Raw genomic sequence first — 15,262 nt, forward strand, 5'->3', positions numbered from 1 at the left:
TGATCCCCTCACATGCATAACAGTGAGCTTTCCTTGCAGGAGCAGTTTTGTCTTAGTTGTGAGCTTTTCTTGAGAGCTGAGTTGCATCCAACTCCATTACCATCCTTTGAATAACCTCAAAAGTGTAGCAGAGTTGTGATGGGTAACTCATATTGAAGGAATAAAAAAGGTCCAAACAGCATGGCTACTGCAAAGGTCGCGTTATCCAGATCTTGAAGAACTACTATACCCTCGATGATGATGCCAACATCAGAAAAGTCATTGCCTGGCGCATCTCTGGAGACAGATGTTCACTGTGGTTTTCTCAATCTGTGCAGTGGCCTCAGTCAAGTCCTGGTTAAACACAAAACATTTCTTTAAGATTCCTTTTTAAACTCATCTCTTTTTTAATCTACCAGTTCTAATGTTAGAGTAATTTAAACCAATGCAAGCAACATAGTAAATAGCTATAGCCAAAGAGTTGCTGCCATGCTGCCATTCATGGGCTAACAGAGTTTCTAAGAGAGAGTGAAAAACATAATAATTTCAAATGCTTTACATTAGTTTTTGTTAGAAAGACACCGGCCCATCAGAAATCCAGGTTATGTCACTCAGAAGATGTTAGAATTTTGACTTTCAGCCCCACAATTTGGTTAGGTGTTGGTCAGTTGGTCTTTTATTTTTCAAACAAAAGCTAATGTAAATATTGGTGGGATTTTCCTTTGTTCACTAGAATGACAAATTTAAATTTTTTCACACTGATGTGACCCCTAATACAGGGGTGGGGCCTCAAGGGCCGGCGGCCAAGTTCACTACCAGGCCTCATGTGAACTTCAAATGATTAAAGAGGACTACTGGTCCTAACCAGTCCAATGAGGATCAAGTGGATAACTAAATGCATTTTTAAATGTTGCAAAGCCACAATCTACTTATAAAACACTCACCATGAACTCCTGCACCAAGATGTTGCAATTGTCTTTCACTCAGATGCGGAGCACTTTGATGAGGGACTCCCTTCGAGCATTAATGTCATCCTTAACTATTATAACAAAGAAAACAGATTTGTGAACTCAAAGTTTTCAGTAGCACAGAAGAAAATGATGCCAGACAAAAACTCTTGACTTTTTAAACCAGTCAACATGCAACACCAGCATCTACAAAGCAATATCAAAAGTTCCTGTTTGACATCAACTTTATGGATATATAGTTTCCAGAACATATATTTTTTTAAAAAGATAATTTTTTCTCAGTGGGGCAGTAAATGCATGATGAAAATTATGGCATCCTTTCAGTGGAATCAGTACTCACAGGTAATAGTTGACTGTTTCAATGGATGCAGTACAAAAAATCTTTTACTGACCTAATACAATACATATACACTTTGTAGTTAAAGAATATTAAAGTTCTTACTGTCATCATGGCAGCTACATCCTTTAGCTTTTGTGCCCTGTTGCCCCGATCACTTTGCAAACACTCTCAGCAGACTGTCAGAGAGAAACTCAGCTCCGTCAGAAACCTTGACTGTAAAGGCATGGTTGGGATGCACTGGAATGCTGCATTTTATCTGAAATGACATAAAATTATTTTGAAATAACAGCAGGCACTGTGCTTGGTTAAACAGTAATGTTTTGTTGAATAAAACCTGTGTTTCTAGCTCTTATGGGATTAAAAAAATCCAAAGCTGTTTGTTTCTGATTTGCAACCCAACAACCCACAAGTTACAACCTCATTTTAGTTCAAGTTTGCATTAATGTGAGTCCAGTAATCACCTTTCTTACAATACATAGAGGTATAAGTTAAACCTATGGCAGATTTTGGATTTCTCAGTTGTATTTATAGGGTGGTCTGTTGAGTATGCATGCACCTAATAATTAAAAAAAAAATCTATTATAATTAAATTGCAGAAACCTTAAGCAAAAATAGAATATACTTTCTCACCATAACACCTTGAACCCACAATCCATCAGCTGACTCCTGGTGAAATGCAGAATAGAGGTCGTCTCTCAATTTGCAGCAAAAAAAAAAAAAAAAACCCAAAAGGACAGCAGGTGAGGGCAGGAGGGGTAGGGATGTAAGCTAGCATAATGCCGCTGATGATGTTAGCTAAAGATCACTAACACCACGGTGCAGTAAATACACAATGTAACTGAAGAATAAGTTGGCAAATCTATTCACAAAGAAAACCAAATTATGTTATGAGCGCCTCGTAATTAGGTTTAATGTGATATTACGGCTCTTGTGCCAAAGACAAATTCAAATGAAAAAGCGCCAATTCTTTGACAACAGATAAAACAGCAAATAAGCTAACGGCTCTTTTTTAGCATGTTACATGGCGACACTCTAGACGTTTAACTATATTTGGCTGAAATATGGTAAATATTAATTCAAAAAATCAAGACATACCAAAAAAGATAGAGTTGACTGCTCGACTTGACAGAGCTGGATGCCTTTTTTAAACCACGATCCAAAGCCCGCGAGATGAAATCACGCGTGGTTTCACGAGATTTAACGTTGCTATATTATTGACTTACTTCAACTGAACATGATATGAACAATTGAATACACCCTTTCTGCATATCATGTAGTTTTTACACTATATAGTTACATTTAACCTTAAAACATGAGGCAATTGTGTTAAATTCATGCAAGATGCTTGCATAAATCCAAGAGATGGCCAGTCCCCTTTTTTCAGTGTATCAAGAATCATCAGTGGTGATTATAAATAAATATCAAGAAAATTACGAAAACATGGATATGGCCACGGGCAGGAATGATTTCCTGTGTCGTTCAGTGGTGCTTTTTGGTAATCTCAGTCTCTCACTGAACGTGCTCCTGTGACTAGACTAGATTAAGTCTGTTGGCATCTGTGACCCTCAAGCTGCTGCCGAGCATGCATCAGCATAGAGGATAGCACTGACCACAACAGGCTCATAGAAAATCCTGAGCATTGTCCGACAGATGTTGAAAGACCTCAGCTGCCTCAAAAGTTGAGATGACTCTGGCCTTTCCTGTAAAGTGCGGTAGTGTTTTTAACCCAGTCCAGTTTATTGTCTCTGTGTACTCCAAGGTATTTATAGTCCTCCACAATGTCCACGTTGACCCCCTGGATTGAAACAGGGGTCAAGTGTTTCCTGGTCTTCCTGAAGTCCACAATCAGTTCATTGGTCTTTGCCAAGTTGAGCTGCAGATGATTCTGCTCGCACCACGTGACAAAGCAGTCGACCACAGCCCGATACTCTCTCTCGTCACACTTGCTGATGCAACCAACCACCACATGAATTGTGGAAACCCCTTTGGAAATAATGTTAAATTTATAGATAATTACCTTTAGGTATAATTAATTTTAATTTAGTAGGGTTAATGAAGGACTGGAAGATTTAACACTATAAAAATCTCCAACTTAAAAGCCCCTGAAGTAGATTGTAGATTCTTTTTTCTCATAACTTTCTCCTAAGCCTTCATAACTTAATAAGCAGGAGATAAGTGCGTGACATTTTCTGGGCTGAAAATATATTTAAGCACTCTTAAAAGCTGCAACCAAATCAATTTTACACTCATTCCAGGTATCAAAATCTCTGGTATGATCAACTTTGGATATGTATCAACAAAAGGCCTCTTTAAAAAGCACATAAGAAAAAAAAAATGCTTTCCTTTAAACAAATGACAGTCAGGTACTGACACTAGGATGTATATTTTATCCCCTGCAAACATTTTCAAAGAAATCTGTGAAAAGTCCCACATTTAAAAGATGAGCTGTGGTGTAATTACCCTTTTCCCGGTTTTCTGTTGTAAGCTTTTCCATTTCTGTATATCGCAGAGACAGAAAAACAATTAGAGAATTTTTTTTAAAATTCAATGCAATGATTAATAAGTTATACATGTGGGAACATAATCTCCACCAAAACAAATATATGATATGAACGATATGGCAGGCAGCCAGGTCATGAAGTAATTTTGAAGTTTTGTAATTATGGATTTTAATACAAGAAAATCACCACAATGTTAATGAAATTATTAAATTACCTTTATTGGAACAAACTTAATTTAAGCTTAAAATCAAATTTTTTATGAAAATTCTTTCAGAATCTTGATTTTTCTAAAATGTTTTATAGAACTATTACTACAACATTACAGGCAACATGATTTCATATTAAAATGCCAACCCAAATATTAAAAGATACCCACCTGATTATTTATGTTAGATTCTTTCTTCTGTCTCTTGTGAGATGTTGCTGATCGGTGTTCACTGAGCTAAATATATAGGTTATGTTGCTCATGTATCAGTGACGGAGGAGTGTGGAGGTTTTCTTTCTCCAATTTGCAAAACAAACAAATAATTTTATGACTATACTGCAAGCTGCAGCATGTAAATTCTCTTCTCAGCTTCTTCTTTCACTGAGTGCAGAGTCACATGCTCAAGAGCACCACTAATAACAAGAACACCAACGACAATAATAATAATAATAATAATAATAAAAGCAGATTACTTAAAAACAATAGTACAATAATTATTAATTATTAATTAATTATTAATTAATTATTATAATTATTTATAAAATATTTTAAAATGTCTTAATAAGATATGAAACTATTAAATTACCCAATATGGTTTGTAATGGAAATTCAGCAGATTTCTGTTATTTCAGCAAATGAAATAACAGAAATCTCAAGTGGAATTAAAAATTTTTTTAAAGCAGTTACAAAGTTTAACCATTAGTTTATTACAATAAATATTCTGTTCATGTCTAAAATTATATCTGTGGTTTCCCACCCTAATTATCGAGTACATTTCATGACAGAGGCACATACACAGACTCTCTCTCTCTGTCTCTCTCTCTCTCTCTCTCACACACACACACACACACACACACACACACACACACACACACACACACACACACACACACATCACAAAAAGATTGATTTGTGTATCTGGTCATACTTTTGTGTTCCATGTGCTGCAAGTATGTGGGTATGTTTGTTTTGTCCTTTGTTTTTATAGGTGCAACAGATGGTGATATATCATGCTTTTCAATTAATGCTCTATCCTTTCATTATAGCTTCTTGTATTTACTTTATTTCCCCTTTCTTTCCCTACCTGTCAGCATAGTCACTGTCATACCACACATAGAAATTAATAAATAAACAGAAAAAAGAAACACTTGAACAAGAGGAGCCTGTAGAGAATTAATAAAGTTCATCTTTGAAAAGCAAAATGTGCTTGCCACAACAGTGCGTTCAGATCATAATTCTGAAATGCAAATGCTGCCAACAGGACAGGATTAAGAAAAAAACAAATTATATGCATCTAGTAGAGGTCCAAACCAGGAGCCAAGCTTTGTCCATTACATTTGACAGGATTCAAAAGACTGCTGACCGCAGGCTGCTGTTCATTCAAATGAAAGGCTGCTGCAGCCTGCGTTTGCATAGCTTTGTTTTTTCCATCACATCTCACAAAGCAGTGTGACACATAGTTTGTTATGAGGCTGAATTCATGCTTATTTATTTGCCTACCTAGTGCTGGACAAAAACAGCATCTAACACAGGATGTCACAGCCCATTGAAAAGACAATTACACACTCAGGTCTTTTGAGCAAAAAAGTAAATAATGCAATTATACACCAGCCATTTGGCCAAAAGTGATGGATGGCATGTTGAGTTTACAGTGATTTCACACTCATAAACATGCTCTACTTGTGTTCTAGTCTTTATTTAGACTAGTTTAGAATTAGTATTCTTATTCTTATTTAAGCACAAGAGGTTTTGTGTTGAATTTTGTCCCCTCTCCCCCTTCCCTTTCTCTTCTTCACAGTGTCAGGGGGCAGGGTCTGTGTTATTATTATTAATTGGGGTTTAGTTGATTTTCCTGTCATCTGTGTTTAACTTTTAGTTTTACTCGTGCTTGCGTCTCCCATATCTGTTCTCATGTGTCTCTCCTTCTGTTCCGTGTCTCCCCAGTCTGTCATGTGTTTCATGTCTGTGTGATTCATGTCGTCAAGCTTGTGTTGTCTTGTCAACGTCCCATTATGTTCCTGTTTTATTTTGAAGAGTCTGGTGTGCCCATGTTTAGTGTGTTTAGTTTTACTTTCCCTGTGGCGTTCAGGTTCGTTTGTATCAGCTGTGTTTCCCCAGGCGTTTCCACTTCCCTCATTACCCTCCTGTGTATTTAAGTCCTCTGTCGCCCTCTGTTGAGTGTCGGTTCGTCTGTCCAACTCACTTCATGTCAGGTCTCAGGATTTTCCAAGCTTCTGTTCAGGTTCGTGTTTAGATTCCTTCACGCTAAAGTTTTGCAGGTACCTGCTCAGTTTCATGTTCTCGTTTTCAGTTTCTAGTTTTCATGTTTGGTTTAGCTGTCCCCAGTTTAGTTTAGTTTTGGTTATGCCCCCCGTTAGCCTTGCCTTGATTTGTGTTCTTGTATTCAGCCTAATAAACAGCTCGCTTAGTGTTACACTTAGCTTTCCTCCCTTCTGCTTTTGGGTCTGCTTTGCAAAAACACACCGGCCGCCTGGCCATAACATACAGGTGCTTATTTCTGGGCTTAATAGAATTTTGCCCACCCTTGGTCACTACTGATATTTTAACTTTAAAGCCAGAAGGCAGCTCAATCAAGTACTATTTATATGGTGAATAGTACTACAGCTTATGTGCTAAAAATGTGTAGAAAATTGCCAGAGTGCTAAAACAGGGCTTTTCCCTGTCTGCTAGTTAAGTAATTAATTCTTAAGTAAAGATAAATCAAAGATAAAAGTCTAATCAATATGTTAATATACATCTAAGTAGTGAAAATGTCTATTCTGTCTAAATTTTGTGTGTGTAGACATGATCAGTCATCAACCTTTTTATTCATGTTTGAGTTTTAGAAGATAAAAATTGTGACAACAACCCATCATTACACTCTTGAAAAAGAAATCTAGTGTTACATTTGTTAAGGGTTAGAAGACAGATGGAAATTAGCCTTTGGCTATAATCTGGCATGTTTACATTCATGTAATTTTTTTTTTTACATTTATGTTCATTAACATGCACTGTCCTAAATAAATAAATAAATAAATAAATAAGGGTTAAACACAGAGTAATTTAATAGTAATGATTTCTACCTCCTCTCTTAAATCTTTTCTCAGGCAAATATCTTTAGCTAAGATCTGATTAAGCATACATTATTTCTGCAATGCAGTTAGATTGACCAGATATAAAATATATTTAATAATTTTGATGTAGATCATATAGTTTTATTGCTTAGATTTACCTTTAACCCTTAAACAAAAAGTGAAATAAAATTTAAAAATCTTCAATCCATAATACTGGACTCATTCTGCCTGGTCTCAAATTCTTGGTAAAACACTCTTCAGAGTTTTGTGATCACACAGTTGAACAGGTGGTTTTTTTTTGTTTGTTTTGTTTTTTTAGTTTGGAGATCGCACCATTCTACAGACTAGTTTACATGATAGGCTCCATACGTGATATCTTAAAGAGCATGACACGTGATAGTTTACTAACATCATGTGTACAAGATAGATAGATAGATAGATAGATATTACATGGGCATAATTATACACACCTTTTGTCAAGACACTCAAACTGAGCTTAGGTGTCTTTATATCATATTAACTCATTTATTCATTTATTCTCTTTTTTTCAAAGTGAGTGTTTTTCTTTTATTGTGTGTGATCAGCTGACCGCCATCAGCTGATGAATTTCCTTTCCATCCTTTCTACTTTCAGGAATGCTTCACCCACAAAAGAAGATTCACCGTTACAGGCCTTTTTGTCACCTACATCTTTTGGCTTTCCTTCTCCATCCTTGTCCTTTGTGTGGGTTATCAGTGCTGGAGCAAGCAGTTCTCCTGTGTGGCTGATGATGAGCCACACAGACATGTTCACCTATTGATCAGAATCATGGGTACTTGCTTTTGTTGTTTTGGCAGTCATACTACTCAACAACATTTGAAGAATATGGGGATGTACATCTTGTGCTACCTGGGTGTGGTCCACTGTATTAAGTACCTGGTTCTGTAAACAAGCCACCCATTTCCACTGTGTTTGGTTGATTTTCTTTTCAGTGCCGGAACCCTTCAAATTTAGTATCGTCAGTGTTTTATTCTCAGCATTCTCCATTTTTATTATTGCAGTTTCTCTGCAGCCTGGTGTTAGCTATGCTGTACCTAAAAAGGGTTGGAAAGCTACGAGTCTGCTGGAGAAGAATAAATTGGGTGTAGTTGGAGAAACTTTTAGGTAATAATTAAAAGCTACTTTTATGAGCTCCTCTGTCACAAAGATTTTCCACAGTGAATAACATAGTATCATTGTTTGGGCAGTTTCACGTCAGATACGCTTTCTGATGCAACCCTAAAAAAGATCTGTGTCTCTAGCTAGAATTAAACCAGTGGCCTTTCAACATATCGAGTTAATATGTTCACCACTACACTATTGGTGCCAGACTATTTGAAAAATTATAACCAGCTTGGAAAATGTTTCAGAGCTTCTGGAGGCTTTTACTGTACAGCATGCACTTGTTTTTGAGTTCTTTTTCTTTGAATGTTTTAGGACAATGAGAGAAAAGCCTTGGATTAATGGTCGACAAAAAAGGTGTTTTTAACTTACTTAAAAAATGAGTATCGAATAATTCCATAAAGCTGTGCGAACTAACTCCTAAGAAACAGTTTACTTCAGTTTGCTTAAGTTATTTTGTTATTTTCGATTAAATAACACAAATTACTTAAGGACATTTAGGAAAAACAAAAGGTGTTCAGTAAATCCAACAAAAAAAATGCACCAACTTTACTGGCAGTTCATATTTTTGAGTGTATAGCATAGGAAATGTTCCCATCTGCTCCCTATTCTAAAAAAACTTTCTTAAAAAATAGATGCCGGAAAAAGGGATTGTCTTCGTAATCTTCTGGTAATGTTAGTTATACATTTGGGCTAAAAGACAAGATGACAAAACAGAAACTAAAACAACATGAGCATGCTCAAAACATCAGACCAAAGGAAGTCACAGGTGTTCTGGGTCACATGAAACCATCTGATTTGAGTAGATGACAGGACCTTTAAATCCTGTGGACTGATGAACTGGCTCGTGCACTATTTTGCATTGCCACATTTTTAATATTTCTATTTTTGAAAAGATTGTGTTGTTTTTAAGCAATGAATAAATCAATTTTTCAAAATGGTTTTCCCTGATCAGACAATTGAATCTGTCTCGTGATTTTTAAACATTTGATTACCGTGGTTAAGAACAATCATATGTTTATATAACGTTTAAAGCAACTCCTGCTTCCATCTCTTGTCACAACAAATGCTAATTAGATCAAATATCTACTGTCACAAAAATGAATAATTCATATATAGTTCTATTAAGTGATTTCAGTGATGCAGAGGGAGGACAATCACAAACACAAGAGATGAGGTGGGTTCTCAGACAGCTTTATAATTTAATAATTTTCAGTCTTCTTTTAATTTCTTTGTAAAATGATGGAATTAATGTTGCACAAATGTTGAATGCAGTCGGGTGCAACTTTTATAAGTAAATCTAAAAACACTTTTCTGAGTTCACAGTATTTTGCTGAAAAAACAAAGATTCCTCTAAATTTAAAAAAAAAATAAATCTGTAAATCCAATTAAAGAAAATTATTTGCACCCAACTGTGTTTAGTAATTCCAAGGAAATTGACAGTTGTTTACTCTAAAGTTTTGAAATTACACAACAAAAGCAACTGGATTAACCTGGCAAAATGCAGTAATTTGTTAAACTAACACAGTTGATATGTTTGTTAGAAGCTACTTACAGTTACACACAGTTACGTGGAACCACTTGGATGTTGCAGGGTTTGAACCTTTTATTAGTCTTACTTTGGTACACAGTAACATTTTAGATGTATTTCAACAGCACACTTACTTTTTATCTTCTCCTCCTCAGGCTTCTCTCAGTGCTCCACACAGCAGGTATGTCAGTAAATTCATCTTCACCCTCCAACTCCTCGCTCGATGCAATAAACTCTGACTGCTCCCCAGTTTCTGCTGCAACCATCAGTATCACCAGAGTCTGTATTCACGTCCCTCTCTCCATCTTCATCCTCTACCTGGGCTACCAACAATGGCGAATTCAGCGCTCCTTCCGAATGATGAGTCACTCCGACATCTTCACCTACCACATCACAATGGTAGAGCTGCTTTGGTGTTTGGGGACAGTCCTGTACTACTGTGGCTACTTCTTAAATGTACCACATGTAATGACAGTGGGGTATTGGTTTACAGGTATCAATTTCAGTGGACAGACCTGTTTTCACCTTCTAACCTGTGTGGATCGCTACTTGGCTGTTGTTCATCCCCTCATATACCGAGCTCTAAGAAACACCAGAGGCATCAGAATTAGGAACATCTGCATTGGTTGTGCTTGGCTGTTATGCTTCATGTGGACCTCAGTAACAAATCTGTATAATTTTAGCATACTCAATATCCCATTTTTTTGTCTTTTGGCCTTTTCCTTAGCTATTGTCTCTTACTGCAGCCTCTGTGTGCTCTGCTCTCTCACTTATCCAGGACCGAGGGAAGAAGGCAGAGACAGGGAACTGACTGATAAATCAAAGCAAACTGCATTCTTTACTATTATGGCCATTTTGGCAACATTGTGTTTATGGTCTCTTGGGAATCTTGTGACATCTGCTCTTTTCCAATTACTACAGCTGAGCAGAAGTGTCGAGTGTACATTGTGGGCTTTGGTGCTCTGCTTTGGCTTTCCAAACACTTTGGTGTTACCTCTGTTGTATCTACGCAAGATAGGAAAACTCTCATGCTGGCATCGTAATAATGGGCAAAGATAATAACTGAATATTTACAAAGTAAATTCTTTTATGAAGCCCGAATTTATTAGACACACTTTCTTATCACTTATCTGGACAGTCTTCAGGAGTAATGTTCTGATTAGTAATTCCTTGATAAAGTTGCCATTCAGGCTTTGTTTAAAGGAGTCCATGATAAATAGTTTGAATCAAATTGATTGGAGTAATCAATTCAACTGAATACAGTTTTATCAATAAAGCACCAAATCACATCAACAGTCACCTCAAGGCGAATTAAACTGTAAGATAAAGATCCTACAATAATACAACACATCATGTCATAACATATATCATTCCATAAGATACCTGCCACGACTTTTTGTCCTCCACATTAGGTGCCTTTTTGATTTTTTGTTCATTTTTTTTTATTCTTGAATGTTTGCTAGGACAATGTTAAGTGACTTAAACAAAGTACCTGAAAGTCTGACTGCATGTATAATGACTGGACTGAAAATGACTAAAAAAAGCAGCTAATGTCCAAACAAAACAAGAGGAGTGAGACTACAGTTTGAACACCTTTACACTAGTAGTAGTTGTTGGGAGTGTTCCAGTAGTTTGGCTTTTGCATTTATTTATTTTATTTATTTTTTAAGTTCATCTAATCCAGTTCAGGGTTATGGGGGAAGCATAACCAATAGATATCTTTTAATATAGCCAACATAATTAGGTTATTATATATGAACAATTTTTTTTTGTGTGTTAGATTTCACGTTTTTCTTTTGTTTTTTTACTTTTGTTTGTTGGTCACTAGTGGGTTTTTTCTGATCTCAGGCTGTTATGTGCTTGTTTTTGGGCAGTTCCTATATTATATTTTGTAGTTTGAGTTGTTTGGTAGACAGCACTTTCACATCACCCCCTTACTTTTTAAACTTTATATTTTCAATTCTCATCTATAGAAGACACTGCTCTCAGAAATATATCTCTAATCTTTCACAGACTGAAATAATAAATTATTGTGTGGTTCACTGAATACCTGTACTTTTCTGTGTTTCATATAAACCTTATGAAACTCTGAAGTTGTTGCTTTGACTGGATTTTCTTTTTTTCTTTTTTTCATCAGCAGACTGAAGGAAGTCATGTCACACGATACCAATGAATTTGAATAGTTGACAGGTCATTTAGAGCCTATAAACCATCAATTTTAGTGGACTGATTAAATGTCAGCTGCTTCAAACTACACTAGTCACACTCTAGACTTTGGCTGTGGCTATTGTATAAATTCTTAATTTAGATATGTAATGTGGATTTTTTTAAACATGTTTATTTATGTGTTGATTCAATAAAGGAGTTAAATTAAATTGTTACATGTTAAATTAAATAAACTGGTACATCCCTATGATGATTAATGAACATGAGAGAAAGGGAGACGGATGGAGGAAACTTAGACCCCCAAATGTAGCCTTCACCTTAAACCTATCAGTCCTGACTGAGTCCCACAAACAATATTGCGATCTATAGTGAGATAAGGGAGCAGGTGAGAGACACTCTGGCGAGATGAAGGTATGCATTTTAGAAAAGACGAATGCGAGTCAGTAGGAGCAAAACAGGAAATATTCGTGTGAATAAGAGGGTAAGAGGCGGAAAAGTGAACATCCAAGGAGGACAGGTAGTGAAGGCAGATGAGTTGAAATACTTGAGATTAACCATCCAAAACAACAGACAGTAAATGTGTTTCAGTAAACAGAGGATAAATATCAAACTCACTGTATATTTATATAGTGCAAAATGTATTTACATATATGGATGAAAAGGGGACCACTTCATCATCCAAAAAAATAACTATACTATTATAATCATCAGCCAGAAACCATGCAAGAATTTGTTCAATTGAATATAAACCCTTATGATAGGACTTCATAGGTTAACTTTCATTACAGTTAAACATTTATATTCTTTATGGTTTACCCTTGCACAGCATTATCAAAAATCACGCTGCCTTAAATACAATCGTGTATCCCTAAATTAACATGTCTTTAATGTGTCAAATGATGTAACACGAATACTGTAAACATCATAACCTGGAGGGATCAAAAATAAATATTTCATATTTTCTTATTTAGATGCTACTGTGATACTAAAATGACACACAGCTTTATTACGGTGTTTTAAGAATAAATGCTGCCTGCTCCTGTGTGCCATGTTAGGGTGCTCAACTGCTCATAATAAAGGAGTAGTTCACAGACAGCCAGACAAACAGAGACAGAGAGATTTCACGCATTATATGATAATTATTTTCGGTGTTCCTTTAACACCATGAGTGAAACTTTGCAGACATTTAAATTAAGGCCTAGATGTGGGTGGATGATGTTAAAAGTACATTAGGTTTGCTTGTTGTGATTAATAGCACAGAATTCTCCTAAATGTGTTTCATAACATGCAAAACTTCTTCCATCTCTCATCCTGACATACGTATGGTTTTAATTACCCATCAGCATTCACGTATTCACCGATGAAGAGCAGTCAGAGAGATTGGCGACACAGGAGACAGTAGATCGCATACTAAGAGGTTAAACAAGGTGGGTGGACTCAAAGAACTTTGAGAGATTCATGTTTTAGTCCTCAGAGGATCAACCCTGCTGACATCTGTTCTTTAATTATCTGTATAACCAGATAATTAATGAAAAAATATATTTTAGACATTTTTGCATTTTCTAGGATAACACTCGTCTGAGTAGACTTCCCTGTCTCCAGAATTGTTTAGGGGAATGTTTCCTGGATAAGTTATTTAATAATTATGATTTCAGGTTCTTACTTGTCTCCTCATTTTCTTCTGATTTCAGTTCAGTTTGTATTTGTGAAGATTTTGATTTTGCAGGTGGATCTACCTATTGTGGTAACTGCCTTCAGTTTAATTGATTAACATTTAAAAACGTCCCAAAGTAAAAACTAACCTCCACAAATTTAAATACCTATTTTCACTTGTTTGGCATCTTACTTCTTTCTCATTCTCAGACTTCGAGCTGCACTACATACAACGGGCATGTTAGTCATGACTTCTTTCCACTCCAACTATTCCAATTATTCAGAAGAATATAAATGCGAGGAATCTACAGTTGTTTTTTTAAATCTCACCTTCTTCACTGTCAGCAGACTCTCCTTACTCCTTCCCCTTTCCATCTTCATCCTCTACCAGGGCTACCAACAATGGCAACAACATCGCTCCTTCCAAGCAGTAAGCCACTGTGACATCTTCACGTACCACCTGGCTGCCATTGAGCTTATCTGGATTTTGGGGACAGCTTTATTCTACTGTGGCTCCTACTTAAAGTTCCCAAATATCGTGCAAGTGGGGTATTTTCTTTCTACTATGGTTTTTTGTGGCGAGAGCAATTTTCACATCCTGACCTGTGTGGAGTGCTACTTGGCTGTTGTTCACCCCATCACATACAGACTGCTAAAAAACACCAGAGGTATCAAAATCAGAAACATCTGCATTGCTTTCGTTTGGATGTTCTGCTTTGTGTGGAGCTCTTTAGCACTTGCCCAATATCCTACTACACCTATAATCCCATTGTTCTGCATTTTGGTCTCATCCTTAGCTGTCACTTCTTACTGCTGCCTTTGTGTTCTCCATGCTCTCATGTATTCAGGGCCAAGGGAAGGCAGTAGAGACAGGGAACAGGTTGACCACTCAAAGCAAAGGGCGTTCTTTACTATTATGGCAATATTGGGAGCACTGAGCTTGTTGTTTCTAGGATCCATTATTACCACCTCTCTGAACCAGTCAACACTGGTAAGCATTAGTTTTAAATGTGTAGCACTCGTTGCTGGGTACTGGTTAAATATTCCCAGTTGTTTGGTGTTACCTCTGCTGTACCTGCGGAGGACAGGAAATCTGCCATGTCATTACAACAGTGGGTAAAGATAACTGGATTTTATTTTGAAAGTACCCTTCATTGGAAAATTGACTCAAAGAACTTTTGTTATATCAGAATTTCATAGCTGAATGGTGTTTAGACTTTTTTTCTGACATGCACCCCTGCAGAAAAAAAGGCAAGACCAAAACTAGATTTTTATCAGTTATTAACAATAGAAAAAGAACCAAGTTTAATTTTACTGATCCAAAGGTCAAGTGAGAAGCATCCACAAACTCTTCTGTTTTTCTCCTGTATAAATTGTTTTCATTTGACATAATTTGTCCAAACCACCATACCATTGGGTTTATGCTTCACCAAGGAATGCTAGATTGCAGTTTGAGAACCAATGATTTATTGAAATATTTTTTAGTTATCTGTAGTATTCACTATGGTCTGACTTGTTGTAGTTGTTGCAATATTGCTGTTTGCTACTTAGAAATGACTGCTGGTGTGTATTATTAATTTGAAGTTGCTATTTCATTGGTGGGAGCACTAAAGCGGCTATTCTTTTCTTATCATTGAGTAGACTTAACTCTGTCTTTGAATAATTATTTAATCATACTGTTTACATTTTATTACAACTTTTTGTA

At 36.3% G+C, this 15,262-nt stretch overlaps 1 long non-coding RNA gene across 1 annotated transcript; it reads right to left on the reverse strand.

Annotated features, from left to right (window-relative positions):
- Positions 1-289: 289 nt before the first annotated feature.
- On the reverse strand, positions 290-1,791 carry LOC134623326 (uncharacterized). The gene is made up of 3 exons (XR_010093301.1): positions 1,390-1,791; positions 924-1,018; positions 290-333 (listed from the first exon to the last, which is right to left on the reverse strand). It is a non-coding gene; the product is annotated as an uncharacterized LOC134623326 (long non-coding RNA).
- Between the last annotated feature and the right edge of the window lie 13,471 nt (positions 1,792-15,262).

The sequence above is a fragment of the Pelmatolapia mariae genome, unplaced genomic scaffold (genome assembly GCF_036321145.2).
Source record: "Pelmatolapia mariae isolate MD_Pm_ZW unplaced genomic scaffold, Pm_UMD_F_2 NODE_ptg000559l+_length_90402_cov_1, whole genome shotgun sequence".
NCBI classification, from domain to species: Eukaryota; Metazoa; Chordata; class Actinopteri; order Cichliformes; family Cichlidae; genus Pelmatolapia; species Pelmatolapia mariae.